The sequence below is a fragment of the Myxine glutinosa genome, chromosome 5 (genome assembly GCF_964187855.1).
Source record: "Myxine glutinosa chromosome 5, kmMyxGlut1.1, whole genome shotgun sequence".
Classification (NCBI taxonomy): Eukaryota; Metazoa; Chordata; class Myxini; order Myxiniformes; family Myxinidae; genus Myxine; species Myxine glutinosa.
The window spans coordinates 992641-1005612 of NC_136265.1; the positions used below are offsets into that span (position 1 = coordinate 992641).

The 12972-nt window shown below is 49.2% G+C and overlaps 1 protein-coding gene across 2 annotated transcripts in view; it reads right to left on the minus strand.

Annotated features, from left to right (window-relative positions):
- IFT56 (intraflagellar transport 56) overlaps positions 1–12972 on the minus strand; it is a 182098-nt gene that overhangs the window by 168398 nt on the left and 728 nt on the right. The gene's annotated exons all lie outside the window — the stretch shown is intronic.

A 12972-nucleotide genomic window follows, 5' to 3' on the forward strand; every position in this document is an offset into this window, starting at 1 on the left:
ATCGAACGCTTTAATGGGATTATATGGCGGGCCGTCATGCTAAGCCTTCGGACCCTCGGCCGAGGCCTCGATAAATGGGCGTGGTCACTACCTGCCGCTCTAAACTCGATCCGGGCTCTCCTATGTACTGCCACCAACCAGACTCCTCACGAACGACTGTTCCACCACCCTAGAAGCTCCGGCAGTATCCAATCTTTACCCAGCTGGCTCGCTGAACCGGGGCCCGCCTATCTCAAACGAGCGGTTCGCGCTAGCAAGTACGACCCCCTTGTTGACAAGGTGCAGGTCCTCCAGGCTAATCCCGAGCATGCTCGCGTGTTAACGGCGGATGGCCGCGAGTCTACTGTCTCCGTACGCCATCTCGCCCCATGTGGGGACGACGACAGGGATATCGACGAACCCGTCTACGAGTCTATGTACTCTATCAAAGCTTCCCCTATGGTACTACCACTGTTACTCCCGTCGTCCCCCACTCCCGTGCCCGAAGGCGCAGGGGCGCCCCCTCCGACTCCAACCTCCGGCGGCTATTCCGACGCGGGGGACTCCGGGCTAGGGGACGCCGTGCCCGGTAGATTCCGAACACGAACTGGCAGGGAGGTTCGCCGCCCCGACCGCTACGGGTGGACCGACTGACGTGGATTGACGTGACCCATTCGTTTATTGCTGATGCTTGCTTGCAACCTGCCGAGCGGCAGTATAGTTCTAACGGCGGGGAGAATGTAGTGAAATTATACCAAGGTGAACCCAGGGGTGCTCGCTACGGAAGGGGCGTCTATAAGACCCGGGACAACCGGGGCACGCAGACACTCCAGCGGAACTCACTGTGACATAGTCCTGTAGTTTGAATGGTATGTACGCCCCAAATGCTGTGCTGACAATGCGCTGCGCTAACCATTGTTATATTGAATCAACCATTGCTGCTCATGAAATGCTCTGATTTAATGCCTGTTGCATGCATGTATTCTTACAGGATGTACTGCAGATATAAATGATATTAAACCTACCCAGAGGTCAAGTCGTGTCTGAGCTTGATTTTCACGACACGCGGGGAATGATGATAGGACTGGCGGGAGATGGATGGCTGGAGGGAGAGGAAGGTCCAAGGGTACTGCAGCACGATCGGCGCGTTTGACCGCCGCCGTTCCTTCGCGGCCCTGCTCCGGACTGCCGTCAAGGCCTCACGCTGCTGTCGTTGCTGCTGTGGCTGCGGCTGCTCTGGGGACGTCGCGTGCTTTGCCAGGACTCGTCTGGTCCAACCACACAACTGAACAACGTGCTTGCTTCTTGCCCAACTCTCTTGCTTGGTCCAACTTTGGCGAGCAAGGCGACGAATAGCAGGCTTTGTGCTTCCCTGGACGATCTCACTTGGACAAGAATCGCTGCTGGATGATCTCTCTTGGACAAGAATCGCTGCTGGATGATCTCCTTGGATGATCTCCCTTGGACAAGAATCGCTGCTGGATGATCTCCCTTTTTGGATGATCTCTTTTGGACAAGAATCGCTGCTGGATGATCTCTTCAATGTTCTCTCTGCCGCAGGACCTTGCGCGCGCGCTTTTTATAGCGCCTCCGGCGATCAAGCCGCCGGCCTTTAGGACACGCCCATCGGTGTGCTCACCTCGGCCCTGATTGGTCGGCACGGCCCTCTAGCTCCGCCCTTGATGACGATGGGCGGGCACGCCTTTCTTCCCCGACCCGAGCACATGTTCAATGGTGGTTTTGGAGGGGATGTAATTGGTAATCGAGGCTTGGCAATGATGTAAGGGGGGTGTGAAAGGAATCTACTCTATTTCACTTGGTGCAATGGAGTGTCATCTTAATGGGAGACAAGGCCTTACCCTAATACACATAATAAAGATATAACTATCAACCAGGGGGAAATCTATGATTGGCTGACGTGTATGCTTTATGGACTAATTATGGGACGCCCTTTGACCTTTACACAACACTGGAGGCAGGAGGGTCCAGAATCAAGCAATATTAATAAAACACATAATAAAAAAAATACAATCCTCATATCCACAACACTGCACCCTTCTCCTCTTAGGCACGTCCCGGGCCTATAACTTTAACTTAGTGTGACACGTAGGTGTAGTTCCCTCTACTTTTAACCTGACCCTGAGTGCGACAGTTTTAAAACATAAATAAATATGTCCCGCTGCTCCATTGCACCCTACCTAACAGACTCACGCCCACAGCTAACCGAATTGCGGAATGGTCTTCAAACTATACACTGACGGTGGGGAGCATTATTTACAATGACTCTGCTTTTATTTACAAAACTAACCCAGGACCTGTGATTGTTCTTTTGGGGGGGGAGAGACAGTCTGCTCTGCATCAATGCACCATGAAAGCACCCATAAACGCACCAACACACCCTCAAGCACCAATCGGTGCACAGTCATCATTGTTCATGAAAATAAAAACAACAACCCCTAACCCTGCAGGTGGTCTCTTGCTCTTCGGCTCCCTCTGCTGGCTATTATTATTTTCCTGGTGTTGTCATCTTCCTTTGCTGGCGGCCTATTTGCACTATTAAAATGCACCCAACGTGTCCATTTTTATTTATTTTATTTATGGCCCATAGGGCCGACTAGTGTGGTTCACCTGTGGGGCATCGGTGCCCTGTGATCAAGGTCCGCCAGCAAGATTTCGGGCCTTCATGGCCGGTTCCAGCAGAGGGGCCATGCCCCAACCCATGGGGTCCATAAGTGGTGCTCGGCCACAGACATGTGGTCCATAATGTGGTGCATCGATGCAGACAGCTGGTTCTGGGAGTTCCGGGCGCACAATGGCGGACTCACGCACGCTCCCCTCGGCGCCCAGTGGCGCACAGGTCCTCATGTGGGAGACAAAGGGGGGAAAGACAGATGAGCGAGGGGTAAGGTCACAAGGGTACACATCAATAAGGCAATGCAAGGTGAAGTGTGTACGGAGAGCGAAGTGAGAAAGCTCGTCCCTACCGTACGTCACCCCCCCGTCACCTACACTACCCTTGCCCTTACCCCATATGTACAACAATCTACACATTTACAAATTCGTCGCTAATGTCACGTCTTCCCCATATTTCCCCTATACCAAATTCGTCCCCACAATCCCTCTAACCAAAATTTGCCATCACCCAATTCATCATCAATTCTCATAAGGAGGGAGAGATGGAACAACAAAGCACAATGTCACACCCACGTCATGATGCGTCTCACAATCCAAACATTTGCATCAAAAATAATAAAACAACCTGGCATGGTGTGGAGGTACGTCATCCCAGGTGAGTGGATGTAAATGGTGCGAGGAGATTTTCACCCTAACTACTTTCTAAATGACATTAATACACTTTACACTACCTGGGGTCTTTCCCTGCCAATCCATTGGCCAACTTACACTATGGGTTCTAAAAACCAATTCCCATTGACCAAACTGTGGTGCTTCTCAATTTGGGGTCTCACTCCCCCGATTCAACTCCCTGTGCCCTTGCACAATTTCAGGACTGGGGCGTGTAGCTCTCCCAGCAGGTCTACCCACCTGCACACCTCCACCACTGCAGTTGCCACCCGAGCGTACCTAGCTCCTCACCCTAACCTATCTAAATGGGGAAGGCCCCTCCTGGCTCTGTCACCCCTCGGTGCCCTCTGGCCCTGGGCTACCCGGGTCCGTCCTCCGGATCCTCGGGCCCCATCCACAACAACTCTACCGGCTCCCAGAGCCCACCTGCGGCCTCACCTGGCCGACATCCTCACAGTGGTGGAGTGCCCAAACCAACTACACACACTAACAGGCTACATGCCCAGCCATTTCCACAACACCAATGCACCCATCCAAATACACTCCTATGCAACTACCCGCACCACAGATGCCAATATCCAACTACAATTTACCTGTACCCTCTACCTAACTCTTACACTACCCTCCCCGGGTATTCGTGATGGGGTCCATCCTCCTTTCCCCCATCCACACCTCCGCACCATCCAATCCACTCCACAGTTTCTACCATACTCACTCCACGACCATACATTCCAATACTCCATATATTCCACACTCCATGTATTCCACACTCCATGTATTTCACACAACCATTCTCCATACACCTGTTGTTGCACACCTGTGCAATCACACCTGGTGGCACCTGCACCCTCCTTCCTTCATGGACCATTTGGTCAGCACAATACTCATCACCATCACTCACTCAAACACTGCTCCATACACCTGTTTAAGTGCACACCTGTGCAATCACACCTGTTCCTTACACACGGCATCATCTAATCTACCTGGTGCCCTGCTAACTTAGTGCTCCCCGTCTTCCCTTTAAACTAAGCACATACCACGTCATTATCATCCACACTAACCTACCTGCGTCCCCACTACCGGTATCATTGTCACTAACTAATCTTAACGTTACCTATTGTCATCTTCTCTAGATCCCTACACATTATCCAAACCCTCCCGGGCTAGTTTTCACTGCCATAAACCCCATAAATCTAGTGCTCCTTTGCCCCCGCTGTGAGAGATGGCAGGGTTGCCATCCCATCACATCGGGTATCTCAAACTACCAATTTTGCTCTCCAAATTCCAACCAATCAAAAATTTTCCAATTACTGCCAATTCTATTCACTTTTCTAAATTTCGGATCAAAAACACTATCAGTATCATCATCATCGTCCGCTATATCCTAGGCTCGGTGCGTCATGACATCATTAAACTCGGCTTCGTAAAGCCGAGCAATGAATTCGGGTGGTTTGGCCGCCTGTAGTTGGATCCGTCCAGCATTCACGACTCTGGGGAGGAGGCATGCTCGGGCCGAGGTTCCACGCATCATCGCGGCTCGGTACCTTGCGGTCCCGGGCCCGATGGCTGAGGCTCGCCCGGTCGGAACCCCGTCCCCGCGAGGGGGCACCGTTCCGCTTCGTCCCACTCGCCCTTGAACCGGACCGGTCGCCTCGCCCGACAAGGCCCGGACTCGACCGTGCGGGGCGGGGCCAAGCCCGAATCGGCAACGGCGCTTCGAAGAGAAGCGACGCAGTATCGATCCGCGCCGGGCCTGGCATCCAACAAAGCGCACCGCGCCCCGAGTGCTCGCATCGGCTATCCGTCGCCCTAAACGCTAACCCGTCCAATGTCGATGCTTTACTCGCATGCCCACACGCACACGCGACCCTTTTGACACTCACAAAACCCGGCGTTCCAACGCCGTCCGTCCATTCGACCAACGCACTCCCTGTTACACACCACACCTCTCGCGCACACTGGCCGTTCGCACACTCCCTTAACACACCTCGCGCACCATCTTGTGCACTCTCCCCCGGTACGTACTCCGTACCACTCACCATGGGCGTGCACCCTTGCATCCACCCACTAACGTGCTCAGATGGGCTCTCCCACACCCGCACCACGACCAACTCAGGTGTGCTTCCTCGCACACGTTCCACCACCACCTTACTCTCCGTGTCACACTCACCCTCGCACGTACACTCCGTATCGCTCTCACTCCCTGTGTCACATTCCGTACACCCCGACGTGCATTCTCGCTCGCACTCGGTATCACACTCGCGCTTCGTAACACGCTCACCCCTTGACGCACACTTTTTTTTCACACGCGACCCTTCACCAACGCCCGGGTGCCATATTGACCCCAATCGTGCGACAATCCTGTTGTCGCCAAACATCCTCCTGCAAAATCTCCCCGCACAACACACAGCACGATTCACCTGGGGGATTCCCTTCTCCACGTGCACCTGCAAACTTTCATTGGTGTTATTAAGCACAGCATCGTGATGTGAGCAGGGACTTTGCACATTTTCCATTTCTCCCTGCAATTCCCGGGCTACCTCCGTAATCTCTTCAATTTTAATTCCCAGCACTTCTTTTTCTTTTTCTTTATTCGCCTCAACGACCACTGGCTTTAATAAAATTTTCTCTCCTACCTCAGCGGTCGCCGGCTGCCCCAAACCCCGTGTCGCGGTCTCTTTCTCCGTTATTTTACCCGCGCTTTTCTCCGCCTCGCTCAACCAGCGCTTCTCGACCCGCGTTACCTCGTCGTGCACCCCTGGGACCTGCTCGCCCGATCTGCCCCCAAGGTTCTCCCCCACTGCCAAATTGGTCCTCATCTTCCTTTTTGACTCTGCATTCATTTCTTTTAGTTCCTTAGTCATTTGAACACCCATGTTGTTAATTTCCCTGGTGGATATGAGCCCCTGGGCATACATTTTGTTTTCTTCATCCCACTGGGTCAAAAATTTCAACAAATTTGCAAGAAATGGATCCCAGGCCGTTGGCACCGCAGGCTCGACCCTCGTCGCCACCATGTGCGAAGCGCCATTTTGCGCGCCCGTAACCTCGTGCGCGAGAGCGCCATTTTGCGCGCCTGAAACCTCCTCAACCACCTCCTCATTGCCCTCCTCCACATACATTTCCCCGAGGTCCTGGGTCGATTCTACCCCATCTATCTCTCCCACCGGCATCCCGTCGCCTTGACTAGCCATGGCGCGATTTCAAAATTCGGGTTTTTCTTTAAAACAAATTTCAGCAGCTTGTAATTTTGAGCGCGTTAAGCGCGCTTCGGGTCTGACCCCGCTCCCGACACCAATTGTTATGCCAATTGTACAATTGGTGTTCCAAAATTTGGGCTAAATAAATTTAGTCCCAGGTCCGAATCCGACACTCCTGACACCAATTGTTACGGACTGCGGATAAAATGCTGTTTGCCGAGCGGATGGCACCGCGGCCGTACAGTTACCCCGACTAACCCGATTCCCGAACGTTGGCCGGATCGCGCCACAGATATTCAATAGGGAAAAGACTAAGGCGACACGGATGTGAAGAAGGAGCAGACAAAAAGGTTGGAAATACGAATATAATTTATTTGCTATTTACAGGCTCAAAAAAACCAAGGAGAAGGAAAGATAAGAAAATAATATACAGAAGATATTAGACACAGTGCAACGCTAGCTTATACAAACTTAATTAACCCAAGGACAGAACAAACAAGGACAGACTCACGCGGGGAATGATGATAGGACTGGCGGGAGATGGATGGCTGGAGGGAGAGGAAGGTCCAAGGGTACTGCAGCACAATCGGCGCATTTGACCGCCGCCGTTCCTTCGCGGCCCTGCTCCGGAACTGCCGTCAAGGCCCCACGCTGCTGTCGTTGCTGCTGTGGCTGCGGCTGCTCTGGGGACGTCGCGTGCTTTGCCAGGACTCGTCTGGTCCAACCACACAACTGAACAACGTGCTTGCTTCTTGCCCAACTCTCTTGCTTGGTCCAACTTTGGTGAGCAAGGCGACGAATAGCAGGCTTTGTGCTTCCCTGGACGATCTCACTTGGACAAGAATCGCTGCTGGATGATCTCTCTTGGACAAGAATCGCTGCTGGATGATCTCCTTGGATGATCTCCCTTGGGCAAGAATCGCTGCTGGATGATCTCCCTTTTTGGATGATCTCTTTTGGACAAGAATCGCTGCTGGATGATCTCTTCAATGTTCTCTCTGCCACAGGATCTTACGCGCGCGCTTTTTATAGCGCCTCCGGCGATCAAGCCGCCGGCCTTTAGGACACGCCCATCGGTGTGCTCACCTCGGCCCCGATTGGTCGGCACGGCCCTCTAGCTCCGCCCTTGATGACGATGGGCGGGCACGCCTTTCTTCCCCGACCCGAGCACATGTTCAATGGTGGTTTTGGAGGGGATGTAATTGGCAAGCGAGGCTTGGCAATGATGAAAGGGGGGTGTGAAAGGAATCTACTCTATTTCACTTGGTGCAATGGAGTGTCATCTTAATGGGAGACAAGGCCTTACCCTAATACACATAATAAAGATATAACTATCAACCAGGGGGAAATCTATGATTGGCTGACGTGTATGCTTTATGGACTAATTATGGGACGCCCTTTGACCTTTACACAACACTGGAGGCAGGAGGGTCCAAAATCAAGCAATATTAATAAAACACATAATTAAAAAAATACAATCCTCATATCCACAACAATATTATTGTTGTACTGTTATTCTTGTGTGATCTTAATACAATATTTGTTTGTTGGTAACAATTGGTGTGGCTTCACCATTGATCTTTGACATACAGAATAACGCATTTTTCTGCCGTGACTCCTCTCGGGGCTCGGAGGTGCACCGTGACCAGGGGTTTGGGGAGGAGCACGTAACAGAAATGTGTGGGGGAAGGTTTGTGTGGGTGAGGTGAGAGGAGGCATTTAGGGGGTGGAGTGTTTTGGCTTTTTAGTGGAGCATTTAGAATGGAGTGTTTTAGCCTTTTAGTGGAACATTTCGAATGGAGTGTTTTAGCCTTTTAGTGGAGCATTTCAAATGGAGCCTGTTTTAGCCTTTTAGTGGAGCATTTCGAAAGGAGTGTTTTAGCCTTTCAGTGGAGCATTTTGAATGGAGTGTTTTCACCACTTGACAAGCGTTTCAAATGGAGTGTTTTAGCCATTTAGTGGAGCATTTCGAATGGAGTGTTTTAGCCTTTTCGTGGAGCATATCGAATGGAGTGTTTAGCCTTTTAGTGGAGTATTTCGAATGGAGTGTTTTAGCCTTTTTGTGGAACATTTCCAATGAAGTGTTTTCGCCACTTGGTGAGCTTTTCAAATGGAGTGTTTTAGCCACTTGGTGAGCTTTTCAAATGGAGTGTTTTAGCCACTTGGCGAGGGTTTCAAATGGAATATTTTGGCCACTTGGTGAGGGTTTCAAATGGAGTGTATTAGCCACTTGGTGAGCATTTCAAATGGAGTGTTTAAGCCTTTCAGTGGATCATTTCGAATGAAGTGTTTTAGCCACTTGGCGAGCCTTTCAAATGGACTATTTTAGCCACTTGGCGAGTGTTTCAAATGGAGTGTTTTAGCCACTTGGCGAGGGTTTTAAATGGAATATTTTAGCCACTTAGCAAGCATTTCAAATGGAATATTTTATCCCCTTGGCAAGCATTTCAAATGGAATATGTTAGCCACTTGGCAAGCATTAAAAAGGAGTGTTTTAGACACTGAGTGTTTCGAATGAAGTGTTTTAGCCACTTCGGGAGTGTTTCGAATGAAGTGTTTTCGTCACTTGGCAAGCGTTTCAAATGGAATATTTTGGCCACTTGGCAAGCATTTCAAATGGAATATTTTAGCCACTTGGAAAGCATTTCAAATGGAATATTTTGGCCACTTGGCAAGCATTTCAAATGGAATATTTTGGCCACTTGGCCAGCATTTCAAATGTAATATTTTGGCCACTTGGCCAGCATTTCAAATGTAATATTTTGGCCACTTGGCCAGCATTTCAAATGTAATATTTTGGCCACTTGGCAAGCATTTCAAATGTAATATTTTGGCCACTTGGCCAGCATTTCAAATGTAATATTTTGGCCACTTGGCGAGCATTTCAAATGGAATATTTTAGCCACTTTGCAAGCGTTTTAAATGGAGGGTTTTAGCCACTTGGTAAGCGTTTCAAATGGAACATTTTAGCGACTTGATGAGTGTTTCAAATGGCGTATTTTAGCCACTTGGCAAGCGTTTCAATTGGAATCTTTTATCCACTTGGTGAGCATTTTAAATGGAATATTTTAGCCACTTGGCGAGTGTTTCGAATGGATTATTTTAGCCACTTGGGAAGTGTTTCAAATGGAGTGTTTTAGCCTTTGAGTGGAGCATTTCGAATGGAATGTTTCAGCTACTTGGCGAGCATTTCAAATGGAGTGTTTTAGCCACTGGGTGAGCATTTCAAATGGAGTGTTTCAGCCACTTGTCGAGTGTTTTGAATGTATTGATTCAGCGACTTGGCGAGCGTTTCAAATGAAGTGTTTTAACCACTTGGTGAGCGTTTCAAATAGAGTGTTTTTGCCACTTGGTGAGCGTTTTAAATGGAATGTTTTAGCCACTTCGAGTGTTTCGAATGAAGTGTTTTAGCCACTTGACAAACATTTCAAATGGAGTGTTTTAGCTACTTGGCAAGCATTTCAAATGGAGTGTTTTAGCTACTTGGTGAGTGTTTCAAATGAAGTGCTTCAGGCAATTGGTGAGCATTTCGAATGGAGTATTTTAGCCACTTGGTGAGCATTTCAAATGGAGTGTTTTAGCCACTTGGCGAGTGTTTTGAATGGAGTGATTTAGCCACTTGGTGAGTGTTTTGAATGGAGTGTTTTAGCCATTTGGTGAGCGTTTCAAATGGAGTGTTTCAGCCACTGGGTGAGCGTGTCAAATGGAGTGTTTAAGGCACTTGGTGAGCATTTCAAATGGAGTGATTTATCCACTTGGCGAGTGTTTTGATTGGAGTGATTGAGCCACTTGGCGTGTGTTTTGAACGGAGTGTTTTAGCCACTTGGTGAGCGTTTCAAATGGCGTGTTTTAGCCACTTGGTGAGCGTTTCAAATGAAGTGTTTTAGGCACTTGGTGAGCATTTCAAATGGAGTGTTTTAGCCACTTGGCGAGTGTTTTGAATGGAGTGATTGAGCCACTTGGCGAGTGTTTTGAATGGAGTGTTTTAGCCACTTGGTGAGCGTTTCAAATGGAGTATTTTTGCCACTTGGTGAGCGTTTCAAATGGAGTGTTTTAGCCACTTGGTGAGCGTTTCAAATGAAGTGTTTTAGGCACTTGGGGAGGCTTTCAAATGGAGTGTTTTAGCCACTTGGCGAGTGTTTTGAATGGAGTGTTTTAGCCACTTGGCGAGTGTTTTGAATGGAGTGTTTTAGCCACTTGGAGAGTGCTTTGAATGGAGTGTTTTATCCACTTGGGGAGCGTTTCAAATGGAGTGATTTATCCACTTGGCGAGTGTTTTGAATGGAGTGTTTTGTTTTAGCCACTTGGCGAGTGTTTTGAATGGAGTGTTTTAGCCACTTGGTGAACGTTTCAAAAGGAGTATTTTATCCACTTGGGGAGCGTTTCAAATGGAGTGATTTAGCCACTTGGAGAGTGTTTTGAATGGAGTGTTTTAGCCACTTGGCGAGTGTTTTGAATGGAGTGATTTATCCACTTGGTGAGCGTTTCAAATGGAGTGTTTTAGCCACTTGGTGAGCGTTTAAAATGGAGTGTTTTAGCCACTTGGCGGGTGTTTTGAATGGAGTGTTTAAGCCACTAGGTGAGCGTTTAAAATGGAGTGTTTTAGCCACTTGATGAACGCTCAACAAACTGATTGGTAAGTGAACACACCCAAGGTGTTATAATTTGTGAAACTCGTTCCATTTGGTGGTGGCAGGAAGGGTCATTTCTCTCTGGGATATATATCTGCGGCCAGGCCTCAAAAACATGGGTTCGTGGGAGGAGTTTTCATTTATCAAGTATCTTGGAGAGCACTCCCCGAGTGGTTTCAGCATTTGTGCACGCACTCCATTCAAAACCGTTCATTAGGAATGGCTGGCTTGGCAGGCGCTAGCTAGCTGCTTCGTAACTAAACACACCCCAGGTTTCATCCATTTCAGTTTAGTGTTAAACAGCATTAGCGACAGTTTAAAAAGGTAATCAAACTTGTTTGTGGTTGATATTTTTTTTCTTCTGGTAGAGGCCGGTGCTCCCATGAAAACACCACAATAAGCTATTTATAAATGTTAACACAGTGATTGTTCAAGGAGGAAACTGCGGGATATTATTAGTATGAATAATAATATTGTTATGTAATAACATTAATATTGTTGCGGTTTTGCCATAATGGCAAACCCCCTATAGTTAATTGCACGACAACATGTAGCCTGCAGTAGTTAGTTATTTCTTATTGAATGTAAAGATTAGCCCCTTTCCATTGTGTAATATTCGAGACCAATATGCGTTGATTTAGGCAGGATTTCAAACCTCCGTGTGGTGGAGGGAAGACATTTTGATGTAAAGAAGGGCGTGGCCAAAAGCGAAGCCCATGTGACCAATGAGAGGTCGGGGACACGTCACCAGCAAGCGACCAATGGGTTGTGAACCTCTCCGAATGAAAGAGGGAAGGAGGACTGAAATCTTCCGAGGGGGAGGAGGGATTGAATGCCGGCACGTGACCAACCTCAGCCAATGGGAGGCTGTGGAACATTCTGTAAGCTTTTTGGGTCTGACAAAAACCCCCGCCCATCGCATTTTCACCCTCTTGCTTTTTGCTTCGCCGACGCCCCTCAACAGCTTTGACTTCGCCGACGCCCTTTGTTTATCTGATCCGACCTGCAAGTGTTGAACCACCGCTCTTCGCCGACGCCCATTGCTCTTCGCCGATCCCTCGCTCTGTTCCGGCTGACCTGCAAGCGTTGGCCCCTCGCGCGACTCATCTTGAAGCTGGTCGTCCAACCTGCGTTGAGGCTCGTCTGACCTGCGTTGAAGTTCGGCGTTCGTGCTGACTTTGAGGTGGCGGTTCGTCCTTCGGACCTTACCTCATCTAGGCTGCACTTCCGGATCAAGGATCGAACTGTGCACACTGCACACCAAGCGGCCACCCTCGAGTCAGTCCCTGCAAACCACCATCGGTACGAGAATAACCGGTGTGTCATTCCCTATGTGTGAGTGTGTGATGGCACCTGTGGGGTTTATTATAGGTAAGGAATTAATAAGGCTGCATCTTCGTCTCTTTCTATTGCCTTGTAAATAAAAGGCTGTACATTTTGTTGTTACTTTTAAACCTGTTCAGGTACATATTTTCGCCATTGGCCTAGCATCATCCGAGACCGAATTTGGCTTGAATCAGGTCCGTAAATCACGTCAGGTAACGCCGCTTTCCACACCGTGCAAATCCGCTCGGCACGCAATAAAGTGTGGGAAGCGAGGGTTCGATCCCCGGTTTCTTCGGCCGCATGTCTTGAAGGTATTTGGGATTATTTGACCAGCAAACTCTCCGGCGCGTGGCTGGGAGGTTGGCGATCGGAATTGCTTAGCAATCCGTCGATCACGAGCTTCGTCGCCGTCGGCGGCCTCAGTGGACCCGGAGTTTGAGGGGGAGCGGGGTAATAAATTCCCCTTAGTACGTCGACGAACCCGGGATCCGCAACAATATTAAGCTTTTGTTATTAGAGATGTCTTTGGAAAA